This window comes from Neovison vison, chromosome 1 (genome assembly GCF_020171115.1).
Source record: "Neovison vison isolate M4711 chromosome 1, ASM_NN_V1, whole genome shotgun sequence".
Classification (NCBI taxonomy): domain Eukaryota; kingdom Metazoa; phylum Chordata; class Mammalia; order Carnivora; family Mustelidae; genus Neogale; species Neogale vison.
Window position 1 is genome coordinate 263,111,015 of NC_058091.1, and position 17,144 is coordinate 263,128,158.

Genomic DNA, 17,144 nt, shown 5'->3' on the forward strand with positions numbered 1-17,144 from the left:
CCATAAGTATTAAATTCAATATTTGTAAAACATAGTAGAAAAAATTTTTCTTGAGAAATTCATGTAATAGGATAACTTGTTGACAAGGTCTTTCTTGCTACTAAAGATGTAGTAGGAAGAAACAAAATAGAATGTCTAATTTCCTTTCTCAATCTCTCTTGCTCTCTCTTCCCTCCAATACTCAGGACAGTATTCAGGCCTATATCTCCAAGTTCTAGGTTTTTCCTTATCTCTAGAGGGCATTTTTTAAAGTTGTTTTTAAAAACCAAGAAGTCAAACCCTAGCAGGACTTTAAGTCCACTGGCAATGGAATGTTCTTTTGGGGAATCAAAGTTGAGAGAATAGAGGCATGGATTGTAGAACCTGACACTGTGAACAGAGGAAAAGCTGAACTAGTTCAAAGCTATTTTCTTAAGGTACCAGATGTAGCAAATATTTAAGTTTGCTGCAGAAATAAAGCCTAGACTATGTAGTCTTGGCATCTTTTTGAAGGACCTCTAGCAGAGTTGCCCTATAGGAAGTGGTCCCTCAGTGGCAAAGTCTACCCTTAAATGACCATATTGGCCCAGGGGAAAAAAAAAAATGCCAAAGCAGCAAGTGCGGATTTAAAAACAAAACTTTTAGGGGGCGCCTAGGTGGTTCAGTCAGTTAAGCATCTGCCTTCGACTTCGGTCATGATCCTGGGGTCCTGGGATGGAGCCCTGAGTTGGGCACCCTGCTTGGTAGGGATCCTGCTTCTCCTTCTCCTCTACTAACACACTCTCTCTCTCTCTCTCTAATAAAAAAATAAAATCTAAAATAAATAAATACCCTTAAAAATAACAAAAACAAATAAAAACAAAACCCTTCCCATCTTCATGCACTACACAGGAAGAAAAAAGATTGCCAATGGAAAAAGGCAGATATTGGACTTCTGGCCAATTTTGGAAGTGGGGCCATCAACTTAGATTTGCTGTATAGAAAAATAACTTGTTTATTTTATGAAGATCATCATAGAGCAATTTTAGCAAAGTACATGGAAAATAGCAAGTGCTAAATAAACTAGAGCTTTTATTAGTATAAAAATACTAATCAGTATATCCTAATCAGTATAGACTATTCTTGTTCAAATATCTAAATTCTGTGACAAATATCTATTCTTTTCTTAGATACATGGGAGTTTTAAATATTCTAGGAGATCATCAAGACCAACCTCTTATTCAAAGTAACAACTATTTGTATAGCTTCTCTGATAGATGGTTACATAACCTCTGCTGGAATACATTCACTGACAGGAACTTCACAGTTTTCACTAAATATTCTTCACTTCACATCCACCTGCTTTAAAAAATAGGGAATATTTTCATAAGGGAAGAACATCAATGTCCCAGATAAAGATCATTTTTCGTAACTATACTTTGCCCTAAAATATACTGAATAGCTGTGTCTACAAAAGAAGAAATATCTAGGAACAATGAATTTTAGTTCACTCATTAAATGATTCACATATTGAATTAAAAGTGTAGGTAAAGGACTAGTGTCCAAAATCTATAAAGAACTTAGCAAACTCAACACCCAAAGAACAAATAATCCAATCAAGAAATGGGCAGAAGACATGAACAGACATTTCTGCAAAGAAGACATCCAGATGGCCAACAGACACATGAAAAAGTGCTCCATATCACTCGGCATCAGGGAAATACAAATCAAAACCACAATGAGATATCACCTCACACCAGTCAGAATGGCTAAAATCAACAAGTCAGGAAATGACAGATGCTGGCGAGGATGCGGAGAAAGGGGAACCCTCCTACACTGTTGGTGGGAATGTAAGCTGGTGCAACCACTCTGGAAAACAACATGGAGGTTCCTCAAAATGTTGAAAATAGAACTGCCCTATGACCCAGCAATTGCACTACTCGGTATTTACCCTAAAGATACAAACGTAGTGATCCAAAGGGGCACATGCACCCGAATGTTTATAGCAGCCATGTCCACAATAGCCAAACTATGGAAAGAACCTAGATGTCCATCAACAGATGAATGGATAAAGAAGAAGTGGTATATATACACAATGGAATACTATGCAGCCATCAAAAGAAATGAAATCTTGCCATTTGCGACAACATGGATGGAACTAGAGCATATCATGCTCAGCGAAATAAGTCAAGCAGAGAAAGACAACTATCATATGATCTCCCTGATATGAGGGAGTGGTGATGCAACATGGGGGCTTAAGTGGGTAGGAGAAGAATAAATGAAACAAGATGGGATTGGGAGGGAGACAAACCATAAATGACTCTTAATCTAACAAAACAAACTGAGGGTTGCTGGGGGGAGGGGGGTTGGGAGAAGGGGGTGGGGTAATGGACATTGGGGAGGGTATGTTCTTTGATGAGTGCTGTGAAGTGTGTAAACCTGGAGATTCACAGACCTGTATCCCTGGGGATAAAAATATATATTTATAAAACATAAATAAATAAATAAAAATAAAAGTCCATTTTCCTTAAAAAAAAAAAAGTGTAGGTAAACAACTTCTTGTTTTTTAAAAATAAGATTTATTGGGGCACCTGGGTGGCTCAGTGGGTTAAAGCCTCTGCCTTTGGCTCAGGTCATGATCCCAGGGTCCTGGGATCAAGCCCCACATCTGGCTCTCTGCTCAGCAGGGAGCCTGCTTCCTCCTCTCTCTCTCTGCCTACCTGTGATCTCTCTCTGTCAAATAAATAAATAAAATCTTTAAAAAAAAAATAAGATTTATTTACTTATTCATTTGAGAGAGAGAGACAGAAGCCAGATGCAGGGCTCAATATCATGACCCATGAGATCATGACCTGAGCCGAAACCAAGAGTTGAACACTTAATGAACTGAGCCACCCAGGTGCCCCTAAACTTGTTCTTATTTCTAATGTTCCATATCCACACATGAGTTTTTATATGCACAGAACTTGGGTTCTCTCTAAATGTAACACTGACCATAAAATATTTTTTTAAATCTCAAGCATTATACAACAGAATAAAACATCAGGGTATCTGATCACCCATGATATAAAGTGATACAAATCTCAGTAATAATTGAGGAAAAGTCTAACAAGGAACAAAACCATCTAGATTAAAATTTATAAATTAGCTCCCCCAAAGTGCTCTGTGACTCGAATCTAATTCAAACTGAATTTGGCCCAAGACTTCAGGATAACACATGGGAATGCTGGATATGAAGTAGTATGGAGCACAAAAGTATACCTCCTATGGATCTTGGTGACAGATCCTATCTATCCAATGCCAAATGGTAAAAGAAGTCATGTTTAAAACTGAAAAGAAGCAGAAATCATTCACATTTCATTAACTTAATTCATACATGCTCTGCTGAAACCTTGTGAAGTCATTCTTTGGGGGAAAGGCTTAAATTATAGTTGGGGTATTTTCTGTACAATGAACATGAGTTATTAAAAGAGTAACTAATCTTATCAGCCACCTATTGTTACCTAAATTGTGAAATCCATTCTATTTTCCCACAGAAAATTTAAGCAATTCAACCAAATGAAGTTATTTCAATTCACTGCATTTATTGAGTATCTATTTTTATTCTTTCAGAGGCATTATGGGTCATGCACAAATGAGTAAGATTTGGCTCCTCCTTTTCCTCACCTTTAAAGAGTGTTAATCTCATTAGGTAGAGTTTAGAGGGACTTTTGATATGGACACAAAATGCTTACATTAGAAGGCATAATATGGAAAGTACCATTATCTAAACTATGGGTTTCTCCAAAAAAAAAAAAAGCTTTGATCTCATGCCCCAATGTATTCTCTTCCCCAGGCAAAGGTCCCATGTGTCTGTTAAATGAAGCATTTTTAATTTAAAACTGGAAGAAAAAAAAAAAAAGATTGACCAAAACTGAGTGAAAAAAAAAACATTTCCATTATAGAGGAAATGTCTATAAGAGGGACTGAGGGAAAAAAAATCACAGTGAGTATTTGGGTTGGGTTTTGGAAGAATAAGGAAGATTTGACAAGTTGTTATTGAGGGAGTGGATACTTAAGAAACAGAATTCAGGGGCACCTGAGTGGCTCAGTCTATTAAGTGTCTGCCTTTGGCTCAAGTCATGGTCACAGGGTCATAGGTCCTGTACTGGGTGGGCTCCTTACTCGGCAGGAGGCTTGCCTCTTCCCTCTGCCTGCAGCTCCCCTGCTTGTGCACTCTCTCTCTGTCAAATAAATAAAATCTTAAAAAGAAAAGAAAAGAAACAATTCAGCATGAGCAAATTCCTATAATGTGGGGAAGAATAAAACTAAGTGCAGTGAAGAGCAGGGAGCATCTCTGACGGCAAAAGTTTAGAATCAGCTGGAAAGGTACCTCTGGGAGGTATTGTTTGGGGACTTCACCTGACAGAGGCCCAGGTAGTAAGCATATGTATGTCTCACTTTTGTTATTATTGTCTAACCAGCATCTATTTACCTTATTTTAATGTAAGTGTTCTATTCTACTATGCCTAAGAATACCATCTCTCCCCTGTACGTGTTTAAAATTTTTGAGGTATAAATTCAGTATAGCACTATGTTGTAAGGTAGTAAATTGTTATAATGTAGAAATGTGTAATGACCAATGAGGTCAATACATTGACAATCTCAGAAAACCTTCTTGTAAGACATAACTATAACAACAAAAAACACTATGCCTGTCTTTAGTACTATATACTCTTCTTGTCCATTTTGAGTATCATGTAAGTATAAACTTTCTTCAGCTCAACCTGTCTATGAGCTTCATCCATCCTGGCGCATGTAGCAGTACTTCAATCTTTTTCTTTTTGTATAATATTCCATCACATAAATAATCAGAACTTACGTATCCAGTCCACAATTGGTAGCCCTTTTGGTGGTTTTCAAAATGGACAAATCGAGTTAAATATGGATTTAATTAGGATTAAAATCTTCATACGCCTGGGTGGCTCAGTGGGTTGGGCCGCTGCCTTTGGCTCGGGTCATGGTCTCAGGGTCCTGGGATCGAGTGCCGCATCGGGCTCTCTGCTCGGTGGGAGCCTGCTTCCTCCTCTCTCTCTCTGCCTGCCTCTCTGCCTACTTGTGATCTCTCTCTCTGTCAAATAAATAAATAAAATCTTAAAAAAAAAATCTTCATACACAGAGTGAAGTGCCTAATTCCCACTCTATACCTATTTTCCTGGCATAATTATTAACAGTACCCCCTTCTATTTTAAAATGTGACATGGTTTATAGGATAGATTACATGGTAAACCTATGTAAAAATCAGATGACACAATTTACAAATATATTATTTTCTGAAATGAAAACGCAAGTATATTCACCACTTATTATCACAGCAGTTGACTGGATTTATAAAATAAAATTTAATTAGAAGAACTTCTAAGAATTCCATATACTGTACAGTCATCTTATATAATCTATTATAACCATGAAAAATGGGTAGTGTCTTATTTGAGAATAACTTTAGAATTTCATTACATACATTTCACTACATAAATGATTGAAATTAACTTTTTAAGACTATACAAAAACAACAGTAAATAAAGAGAAATCACATCAAAAGCAACAGAACAATTTCTTAATACAAACCCTTTTTAAGAACTTCTGTGGGTGAATCACATTTCTGAAACTTCTTTTTTTTTTTTTTTTTTTAAATTAGGCCCTGTGCCCAACACAGAGCCCAACTCAGGACTTGAACTCACAACCCTTAGATCAAGACCTGAGCTGAGATCAAGAGTCAGGTGCTTCACTAACTGAGAAACCCAGGCACCCTAGGAGAATCAAATTTCTAATCTTTTCTCCCTGTGGCCTGTTCATTTTACATATATACACTCCAATCCCAAGAGAACAGAACCCACATCACAGCATTTCACTGAAATCATCAGCAACATCTACATGTTTACTTTTTTTCTTCATAAAGTTCTATTTACTTTGGAACATCTCACAACTAGACTTGATCTGGCTATTTTCCTTTTATTCAGTGCATTTATTATTGATGCTGTTTTAAATTATTGATTGTGCTATTTATTTGGTATTCCCAAGACTTTTAAATAAAAGGATTTTTCCCCTAAGTAACTCACATTTAACTCCATCTCCATCTCCCCTCTAAGCACTATTTTAATCAATTATTTCTACATACATTATGTATTTCATTCATCACCAATGAGCTGTGTTCTGAAATACCTGTTTTTAATTTTTTCTTGAATATATTATATACCTGGATCCCAAATTTGAAGTGTCAGTGATTTTTACTGTTATACAGGAGTGTCACAAATATAATTTGTTACCATTAAAATCATATTACTAAGGATTACTTTTCAATCAGTTTTTAAAATTTAGCCTATACACACTAGAAGGCATGAAAAATTGGCAAATGGTAAAAGTTTGATGGTCTTACTTAACAAGGTGTTAGTGTACATTCACAGCAAAGGATTTTAAATGGATTTAGTGCTTCAAAGAGGTGTTCAAAAGAGGCCACAGACAAAAGCAGGAAGACTAGTCAGACATAAAACTATGAATGGTATCTTCTTGTCTTCTAATGAAAGAGAAAAGAATTTGTAAATGTCTGTTAAGCCAACAATAGGTCCTATCCAAATTTAAGTCACTCCTTGAATTTGTAGTAGTCCAGTAGGAAAATTGGTGGCAAGCTTTGCAAAAGTAACAACAAAGAAAACTTCTGATCTGTTTGTTAAGGATATTTGCTCCTGAAAAGACGTATGTTCTAAAGGCGAAATCTACCTTTAGAATAGTGTCACATAATATTTATAAATAAAAACAAACGCTATCTCATAGTATCTGTATACACATTTATTACAGAATTATTTGGAAATAATTTTTCTTTATTGTCTGCTGTTATTTCTGTTCTTTTCTATTTTGCAACAAAAGTAACTTTAATGGCATCTCCAACTTCAAAGAACACAAACTTACAGTTTGGTCACTGCCAGACTTCAGGGCATCTAGAGATAAAATTATTCTTTCCTTGTGGGCTTTTACAAAATAAACAATGTGCCTATGTTCTGCATGTTGAATTTCATTCATGTCATTTCATCCAACACTCTTTTAAGTTAATCCAATTGATCAAGCTTCCAAAAATGGATCTGGAAAATGAACTGTGGCCTGCATTTTAAGGTATTCTGTCCAGGAAATTTTCAGACAACCATGGTCAAAATGCTAAGGCTTTGTAGGACACATCTCGAGTCTTCACTAAAGATATGCTTAATCTCAATCAATAATATTTCCAGACCTGTTAATGGTTATTAAATATACTGTAGAACTCCAAAGTGTTTTTTCATAGGAAATATTCTGACATAAGGTAGCTAAACCAAACTCTGTCTCTCTTGAAAACATAAACATCACCTAGATAGTTTCCAACCATGAATGCTTGTCTTTGGCCATTCAAACATGTCTTTGGGCATTTCACAGCCCTCTTCTCAGGCTGTCTTTGGAAAAGTTTCCAGTCACTCCTGATGTTCACAGATTGAATTCATTAGTCAGAATCCTTTCCTGAACAAACTGTGACCAAATTAGATTTCTTTCACAGGAAGAATGGCTTTTCTTCCTAGGAAAACTTTCTCCAAAATGTACACAATGTTTGTACAAAATGTACACAATGTACACAATGTTTGCTGAAAAGCATATATCTAACAATAAACAACACTAAAACAATGAGGAATAGAAACTTCATTCACTGTTGGTGAGAATGGAAAGAAGTGCAACAACTTTGGAAAACAATCAGGCAGTTCTTTAAGAAGTTAAATATAGAACTGCTATACAAACCAGCAATTCTATTCCTAAGTATAAATCCAAGAGAAATAAAAACATGCATCTACCCAAAATCTTGTGAGTGAATTAATTACTACATCCCCAAAAGGGGAAACAATCCAAATGACCATCAAAAATATGGTAATAAATAAAATATAGTATATCCATGCAATTAAATATAATTTGACCATAATAAAAGAATGAAGTGTTAATGCATGCTCTAACTGGGATGAAACCTGCAAATACTCTACTAAATGCAAGAAGCCTGTCACAACAGACAACAAACTGTATGATGCCATTTATATGAAATATATACAGAATAGGCAGATTTACAGAATCAGAAAGTAGATTCGTGCATGCCTAGGAAAGGGGGACAGGGAGGGGGAAGGAACGAGAAGTGACTACTAATGGAAAGATAATTTCTTTTTGGAGTGATGAAAACATCCTAAAATTAATTATGGCAATGGCTGTACAAGTTTGTGAATATACTTCAAATTTTATACTTTAAAATGAGTAAATTATATGATAATTGAATTATATGTCAAGCTGTTATGTTTTTAAAAAGAGTATAATGTAGCATGAGATATATATGTGCCTAAATACATATATATATTCCATATACCCAAAATAACAAAATTAAAATTTATTTAAACAACAAACATTAATCGAGCACCTAGAAAAACAGGAAGAAATACTAAACATAAAAAATGGTAGAAATAGGGGACTGGGGCCAAGATGGCGGAGAAGCAGCAAACTGAAATGACATCAGGTCCCAGGAGTTCAGCTAGATAGGCATCAAACCATTGTGAACACCTACAGACTCAACAGGAGATAAAAGAGAAGAAGAGCAGCAATTCTAGGAACAGAAAAACAACCACTTTCTGAAAGGTAGGATGAGCGGAGAAGTGAATCCAAAATGATGGGAAGATAGAACACAGGGTGATGGGCCAGCTCCCAGCAAGTGGTGGAGCAGCAGAGCATAAATCAGAACTTTTGGAAGTCTGCTCCACTGAGGGTCATCGCTCTAGAGGTTAAGCGGGGGTGGAGCCCTTGTGGGGACAGTGTGATTACAGGTCCCACAGGATAACAGAAAAATCAAGGGGTGTCTAAGTGTTGCAAAGCTCCCAGGTATCAGAGTAGGGAAGCTGACTATAGAGACAAAGCCGAGGAACGAGTTTTCAGACCTTACTGATCCAAGGCACAGTCAGACCACTGCTCTTCAAGCAGGGACCCCACAAGGGGCAGATTCAGAGAGACCCCCTCCTTACTCCTCCAGGAGGAGCAGTGCAGGAATGCGCAGCAAGAATCTGCTGGGTTTGGAGACTCCAAACGGGGCCACGTGCTAGAGATAGAAATGCCTGGTCACAGGTCAGGTGAGCACAGAACACAGCCAGAGACTAGGGAGAGAGGAGTGACTGACTGCTTTTCTCTGAGCGTGCACTGAGGAGTGGGACCCCTAGCTCTATGCTCCTCCAGGCTGGAGACTGGGAGGTTGCCATTTTCATTCCCATCCTCCAAAGATCCTCAGAAGTGTTCAGGGAACAAAAGCTACTGAGAGGAACCCAAGCAGATTACTTAGCCTGGCCCCTGGCAAGGGTAGTGCAATTCCACTCAGGCAAAGACATTTGAAACTCACTGCAACAGGCCCCTCCTCCAGATCATCAAGAACATCCAGCCAAGAGCAAGTTCACTGATCAATTAGAACTGCAGAATTCCTGAGCTAGAAGAAAGCAATCCATAGAATTCATGGCTTTTTCCCAATGGTCCTTTAGTCATGCAAAGTGAATTTTTTTTAATTTTTTTCCTTATTCTGTTTTTTTACCTTTTCCTCTTTCCTCTTTAATGTTTTTTAACTAGTTTATCTTAATAATAACTTCCTTAAAAAAATCTTTTTAAACTTTCTTTCTTATAGTCATATTTTATCCCTTCATTGTATTTAACCTTATTTTTTGTACACATGCAGGTTTGTTTGTTTGTTTGTTTTTTAAATTTTGGGATACAATTTCTTTTAATAGATCAAAATATACCCTAAATCTAGCACATGTTGTTCTAGTCTCCAGCATGAGCACATTCTCTTCTCTTCTTTTTTTTTTCTTTTTCCAATCAACATATGTTATCAATTCCTTTTTTAGAATTTTTTTTAACTTTCATCTTCACAGTCATATTCCATCCTTTATCATGTTTACCCTTATTTTTATGTATACGTATGTTTTTCTTTCTTTCAAATTTTGGGAGGTACTTTCTTCTAAGAGACCAGAATTCACCCACAATCAACTGGGTGGTTCTGTTCCATTCACCAGTCTAGTACACACACATACACACACACACACACACATACACACACACTTTTTTTTTTCTTTTTTCCCCCTTTCTTCTCACCCCAGTCTTGGGTCTCTACTAATTTGGTTAGCATACACTTTTCTGAGGTCTTTGCTACTTTTTTAGTATTTTATTCTCTTGTTCATATATTCTTATTTGGATAAATGAAAAGGCAGAAAACTCACCAGAAAAGAAAGAACAAGAGGCAGTACCAATGGCTAGGGACCTTATCAATAAAGATATTGGTAATATGTCAGAACAAGAATTCAAAATGACAATTCTCAAGGTGCTAGATGGGCTAGAAAAAGACATGAAAGATATTAGATAATCCCTTTCTGGAGAAATAAAATCCCTTTCTGAAGGAAAAAAAGAAGTAAAATCTAACCAAGTTGAAATTTTAAAAAGCTATTAATGAGGTGCAATAAAAAATAGAGGCTCTTATGTGGCACCTAGGTGGGGTTGAATCCTCTGCCTTTGGCTCAGGTCATGATCCCAGGGTCCTGGGATTGAGCCCTGCACTGGGCTCTCATCCCAGTGAAGAGGCTGTTTTTTCCTCTCTCTCTGCCTGTCTCTCCACCTACTCGTGATCTCTGTCTGTCAAAAAAATAAATGAAATCTTAAAAAAAAAAAATGGAGGCTCTTAATGATAGGACAAATGAGGCAGAAGAAAGAATTAATGGTATAGAAGACCAAATGACAGAGAAAAAAGAAGCTGAGTAAAAGAGAGACAAACAAATACTGGACCACAAGGGAAGAATTCAAGAGATAAGTGATACTATAACACAACACAATATTGGAATAATTGGGATTCCAGAAGAAGAAGGGGGGGCAGAAGTTATATTGGAACAAATTATAGTAGACAAACTCCCTAATATGGCAAAGGGAACAAGCAGAAAAATAAAGGACACACAGAGAACCCCAATTCAAAATCAATAAAAATAAGTCCACACACCATCATCTAATAGTAAAACTTACAAGTCTTAGTGACAAAGAAAAAAAATCCTGAAAGCAGGACAAGAAGTCTATAACATACAATGGTAGAAATATTAGATTGGCAGCAAACTTATCCACAGAGACCTGCCAGGCCAGAAAGAACTGGCATGATATAGTCAGAGTGCTAAATGAGAAAAATATGCAGCCAAGAATGCTATATCCAGCTAGGCTATCATTGAAAATAGAAGGAGAGATAAAAAGCTTCCAGGACAAACAAAAACTAAGAGAATTTGTAAACACCAAACCAGCTCTACAGGAAATATTGAAAGGGGTCCTCTAAGCAAAGGGAGAGCCTAAGAGTAGTAGACCAGGAAGGAACAGAGACAATATACAGTAACAATCAGCTTACAGGCAATACAGTGGCACTAAATTCATATCTTTCTATAGTTGCCCTGAATGTAAATGGGCTAAATGCCCCAATCAAGAGACACAAAGTATAACAATGGATTAAAATACAAGACCCATCAATATGGTGTCTACAAGAAACTCATTTATGACCCAAAGACACCTCCAAATTTAAAGTGAGGGGGGGCATTTACCATGCTAATGGACATCAAAAGAAAACTGGGGTGGCAATCCTCTTATCAGATAAATTAGATTTCTTTTTTAAAAAATATTTTTTTTAATTTATTTGACAGACAGAGATCATAATTAGGCAGAGAGGCAGGCAGAGAGAGAAAGAGAGGAGGAAGCAGGCTTCTCGCTGAGCAGAGAGCCCAAGGCAGGGCTCGATCCCAAGACCCTGGGATCATGACCTGAGCCGAAGGCAGAGGCTTAACCCACTGAGCCACCCATGTGTCCCAGATAAATTAGATTTTAAGCAAAAGACTATAATAAGAGATGAGGGAGGATACTATATCATACTTAAAGGGTTTGTCCAACAAGAAGATCTAACAATTGTAAATATCTGTGCCCCTAACATGGGAGCAGCCAACTATATAAACCAATTAATAACAAAATCAAAGAAACACATTGACAATAATACAATAATAGTAGGAGACTTTAACACTGCCCCTCACTGAAATGGAAAGATCATCCAAGCAAAAGACCAATAAGGAAGTAAAGGCCTTAAATGACACACTGGACCAGATGGACATCACAGATATATTCAGAATGTTCCATCCCAAAGCAACAGAATACACATTCTTCTCTAGTGTACATGAAACATTGTCCAGAATAGATCACATCCTGGTTCACAAAACAGGTCTCGGCTGATACCAAAAGATCTGGATCATTCCCTGCATATTTTCAGACCACAACTCTCTGACCTCTCAATCACAAGAGGAAAGTTGGAAAGAACTCAAATACATGCAGACTGAAGAGTATCCTACTAAAGAATGAGTGGGTCAATTAGGGAATTAAAGAAAAATAGAAAAAATTCAGGGAAACAAATGATAATGAAAACACAACTGTTCAAAATCTGTGGGACACAGTGAAGGTGGTCCTCAGAGTAAAGTATATACTGATACAAACCTTTCTCAAGAAACAAGAAAGGTCTTAAGTATACAATCTAACCCTACACCTAAAGAGCTGGAGAAAAAAAAAAACAAAACAGCAAAGAAATCCTAACCCCAGCAGAAGAAGAGAAATAAAGATCAGAGCAGAAGTCAATGAAATAGAAACCAAAAGAACAGTAGAACAAATCAACGAAACTAGGAGCTGGTTCTTTGAAAGAATTAAGAAGATTGATAAACCCCTAGCCAGACTTATCAAAAGAAAGGGAAAGGACCCAAATTAATAAAATCATGAATGAAAGAAGAGAGATCACAACCAACACCAAAGAAATACAAACAATTATAAGAACATGTTATGAGCAACTATACACCAGCCAATTTAACAATCTGGAAGAAATGGATGCATTCCTAGGGACATATAAACTACCAAACCTGAACCAGGAAGAAATAGAAAACCTGAACAGACCCAAAACCAGTAAGGAAATTGAAGCAGTCATCAAAAATCTCCCAATGAACAAGAGCCAAAGGTCAGATGTCTTCCCAGGGGAATTCTACCAAAGAGTAAAAGAAGAATTAATACTTATTCTCCTGAAACTGTTCCAAAAAATAGTAATGAAAGGAAAACTTCCAAAATCATTTTATGGGGCCAGCATTACTTTGATCCCAAAACCACACAAAGACTCTATAAAAAAGGAGAATTGCAGAACAATATCTTTGATGAACACAGATGTGAAAATTCTCACCAAAATACTAGCCAATAGGATCCAACAGTACATTAAAAGGATTATTCACCATGACCAAGTCGGATTTATTCCTGGGCTGCAAGGTTGGTTCAACATCTGCAAATCAATCAATGTGATACAATACATTAATAAAAGAAAGAACAAGAACCACATGATACTCCTAACAGGTGCAGAAAAAGCACTTGGCAAAGTACAGCATCCTTTCTTGATCAAAATTCATCACACTGTAGGGACAGAGGATACATACCTCAATATCATCACAGCCATCTATGAAAAATCCACAGTGAATATTATTCTCAATGGGGGAAAAAAGAGCTTTTCCCCTAAGGTCAGGAACATGACAGGGATGTCCACTATAACCATTGCTATTCAACATAGTACTAGAAGTCCTAGCCTCAGCCATCAGACAACAAAAAGAAATTAAAGGCATCCAAATTGACAAAGAAGACGTCAAACTATCACTCTTTGATGATGATATGATACTTTATGTGGAAAACCCAAAAGAATGCACTCCAAATCTGCCAGAACTTGTACAGGAATTCAGTAAAGTGTCAGGATATAAAATCAATGCCCAAAACTCAGTTGCATTTCTATACACCAACAAGACAAAAGAAAGAGAAATTAAGGAGTCAATCCCATTTACAATTGCACCCAAAACCAAAAGATACCTAGGAATAAATCTAACCGAAGAGGCAAAGAATCTGTACTCAGAAAACTATAAAGTACTCATGAAAGAAATAGAGGAATACACAAAGAAATGGAAAAACTTTCAATGCTCATAGATTGGAAGAATAAAAATTGTGAAAATGTCTATGCTAGCTAAAGCAATCTACACATTTAATGCAATCCCTATCAAAATACCATTCATTTTTTCCAAAGAAATGGAACAAATAATCCTAAAGATTTATATGGAACCAGAAAAGACCTCGAATAGCCAGAGGAATGTTGAAAAAGAAACCCACAGTTGGTGGCATCCCAACTCCAGACTTCAAGCTCTATTACAAAGCTGTCATCATCAAGACAGCATGGTACTGGCACAAAAACAGACACATAGATCAGTGGAACAGAATAGAGAGCCCAGAAATAGACCCTCAACTCTATGGTCAGCTAATCTTCGAAAAAGCAAGAAAAAATGCCCAATGGAAAAAAAGACAGTCTCTTCAATAAATGGTGTTGGGAAAATTGGACAGCCACATGCAGAAAAATGAAACTGGACCATTTACTTACACCACACACAAAAACAGACTCAAAATGGATGAAAAACCTCAATGTGAGACAGAAATCCATCAAAATCCTTGAGGAGAACACAGGCAGTAACCTCTTCAACCTCAGCCGCAGCAACTTCTTCCTAGAAAAATTGCCAAAGGCAAGAGAAGCAAGGGCAAAAAGGAACTATTGGGGCTTCATCAAGATCAGAACCCTTTGCACAGCAAAGGAAACAGTCAACAAAACCAAAAGACAACTGACAGAATGAGAGAAGATATTCACAATTAACTTATCAGATAAAGGGCTAGTATCCAAAATCTTTAAAGAACTTATCAAACTCAATACCCAAGAATAAATAATCCAATCAAGAAATGGGCAGAAGACATGAACAGACATTTCTGCAAAGAAGACATCCAGATGTCCAACACACACATGAAAAAGTGCTCACTATCCCTTGGCATCAGGGAAATAACAAATCAAAACCACAATGAGACACCACCCTACACCAGTCAGAATGGCTGAAATTAACAAGTCAGGAAACAACAGGTATTGGCAAGGATGTGGAGAAAGGGGAACCCTCCTACATTGTTAGTGGGAATGAAAACTGGTGCAGCCAATCTGGAAAACAGCGTGGAAGTTCCTCAAAAAGTTGAAAATAGAGCTACCCTACAACCCAGCAATCACACTACTGGGTATTTATCTAAAGATACAAATGTATTGATCCAAAGGGGCACGTGCACCCGAATGTTTACAGCGGCAATGTCCACAATAGCCAAACTATGGAAAGAACCTAGATGTCTATCAACAGATGACAGATAAAAAGAAGTGGTACATATATATATATATATATATATATATATGTACATCTATCTTTTTATCTATCAACATATATATATATATGATGGAATATTATGCAGCCATCAAAAGAAATGAAATCTTGCCATTTGCAACAACATTGAAGGAACTAGAGGATATTATGCTGAGTGAAAGAAGTCAGTCAGAGAAAGACAATTATCATATGATCTCCCTGATATGAGGAATTTTAGAAGCAGGGTGAGGGGTTTGGGGGGTATGAAAGGAAAAACTGAAACAAGGTGAAACCAGAGAGGGAGACAAACCATAAGATACTCTTAATCTCACAAAACAAACTGAGTATTTATGGGGGGAGGGGAGTATGGAGAGGTTGGTTAGGTTACAGACGTTGGGAAGGGTATGTGATATGGTGAGTGCTGTGAAATGTGTAAGCCTGACAATTCACAGACCTGTACCCCTGAGGCAAATAATACATTGTATGTTAATAGAAATAATTATTTAAAAAATGGTAGAAATAATAAAGGAAATAATGAAGTTTTATAAAATGAAGTAAGTAAAATCCAAGCAAATCTAGAGAACAGAAAAGAGAGATAGTAGATCTTGGGCCAAATTTTTGCTCTATCAGTTAACAGCAGGGTAACCTCAAACTGGACACTTAACCTACCTCAGGCAAAGGCCACTTCCCTCAACTAACTCCCACATGCATAGCAAAAATAGATTTTTCCAACCTGTCTTCCATTCTAGAACATTTGGGTTATTTTTAATGCTTCTGACAATTATAGTTTTTAAATTAAAATAATAGAACTTTTAGAAATTAAATTTAAACCATTTCATTAGTCTATGTATTTTTAAAATAGAAAGAGAAAGAATAACTAGAGAGTATTATGCTGAGTAAAATAAGTCAATCAGAGAAAGACAGCTATCATATGATCTCCCTGATATGAAGAATTTGAACGGCAAAGTGGGGGGTTGGGGGAGTAGGGAAGGAAAAAAAATGAAACAAGATGGGATCAGGAGGGAGACAAACCATAAGAGACTCTTAATCTCACAAAACAAACTGAGGGTTGCCAGGGGGAGGGGGGTAGCGAGAGGGTGGGTGGATTATGGACACTGGAGAGGATATGTGCTATGGTGAGTGCTGTGAAGTGTGTAAACCTGGCAATGCTCAGACCTGTACCCCTGGGGCTAATAATATATTATATGTTAATAAAACATTTTTTTAAAACTCTAATAAAAAAAGAAAGAATTTATAAACATATTTGCCATACTTGTACACACTACAGTAGGAAAAATAATGAGTGCCCATAGCAGAACAAGATACAGTGTCAAATTCCTAAATTACATTTCTAACTTTGCTCCTGTTACCACTATTTTAAGTAAGATATTTTCCTGATCCTGACCTAATCAATAACAAATAAGTCAAATTTATTTTTCCCAAAGAGTGTTTGAATTCAACAATTCTCATATTTTTTGTCAAGCGACTTCATTTTCAACTCACAAAGCAAACACAATTTCCAGAGATCCATGCTCTAGAATTTGACATACCCCACCCAAAGCCCATCTGCCTTCATTTGTCTTGTGACTTTGGCAAGTTACTGTACCTTAGTTCTTCTCAGTTTCAATGGCAAATGATGTTAAGTTGCCTTCTAAATATCTATACTCCCTTTGCCCCTAGATATAAATACCAATTAGTTTTGGTTATTGATGTTTCCAGTTAATACTCAACTTTAGCTTTCATCATGGAGAAGAGAAAGCTTCTGTGTGGGGCTTCCAAGAAAGTTTTCAAAACAGGGGCAGAGTAAGCTGGCATTCTATTTTGGTCCTCTGTTTTTCACCCTTCTCCTGTGCAGCTTACCTAGAATACAGACACAGTACTTGG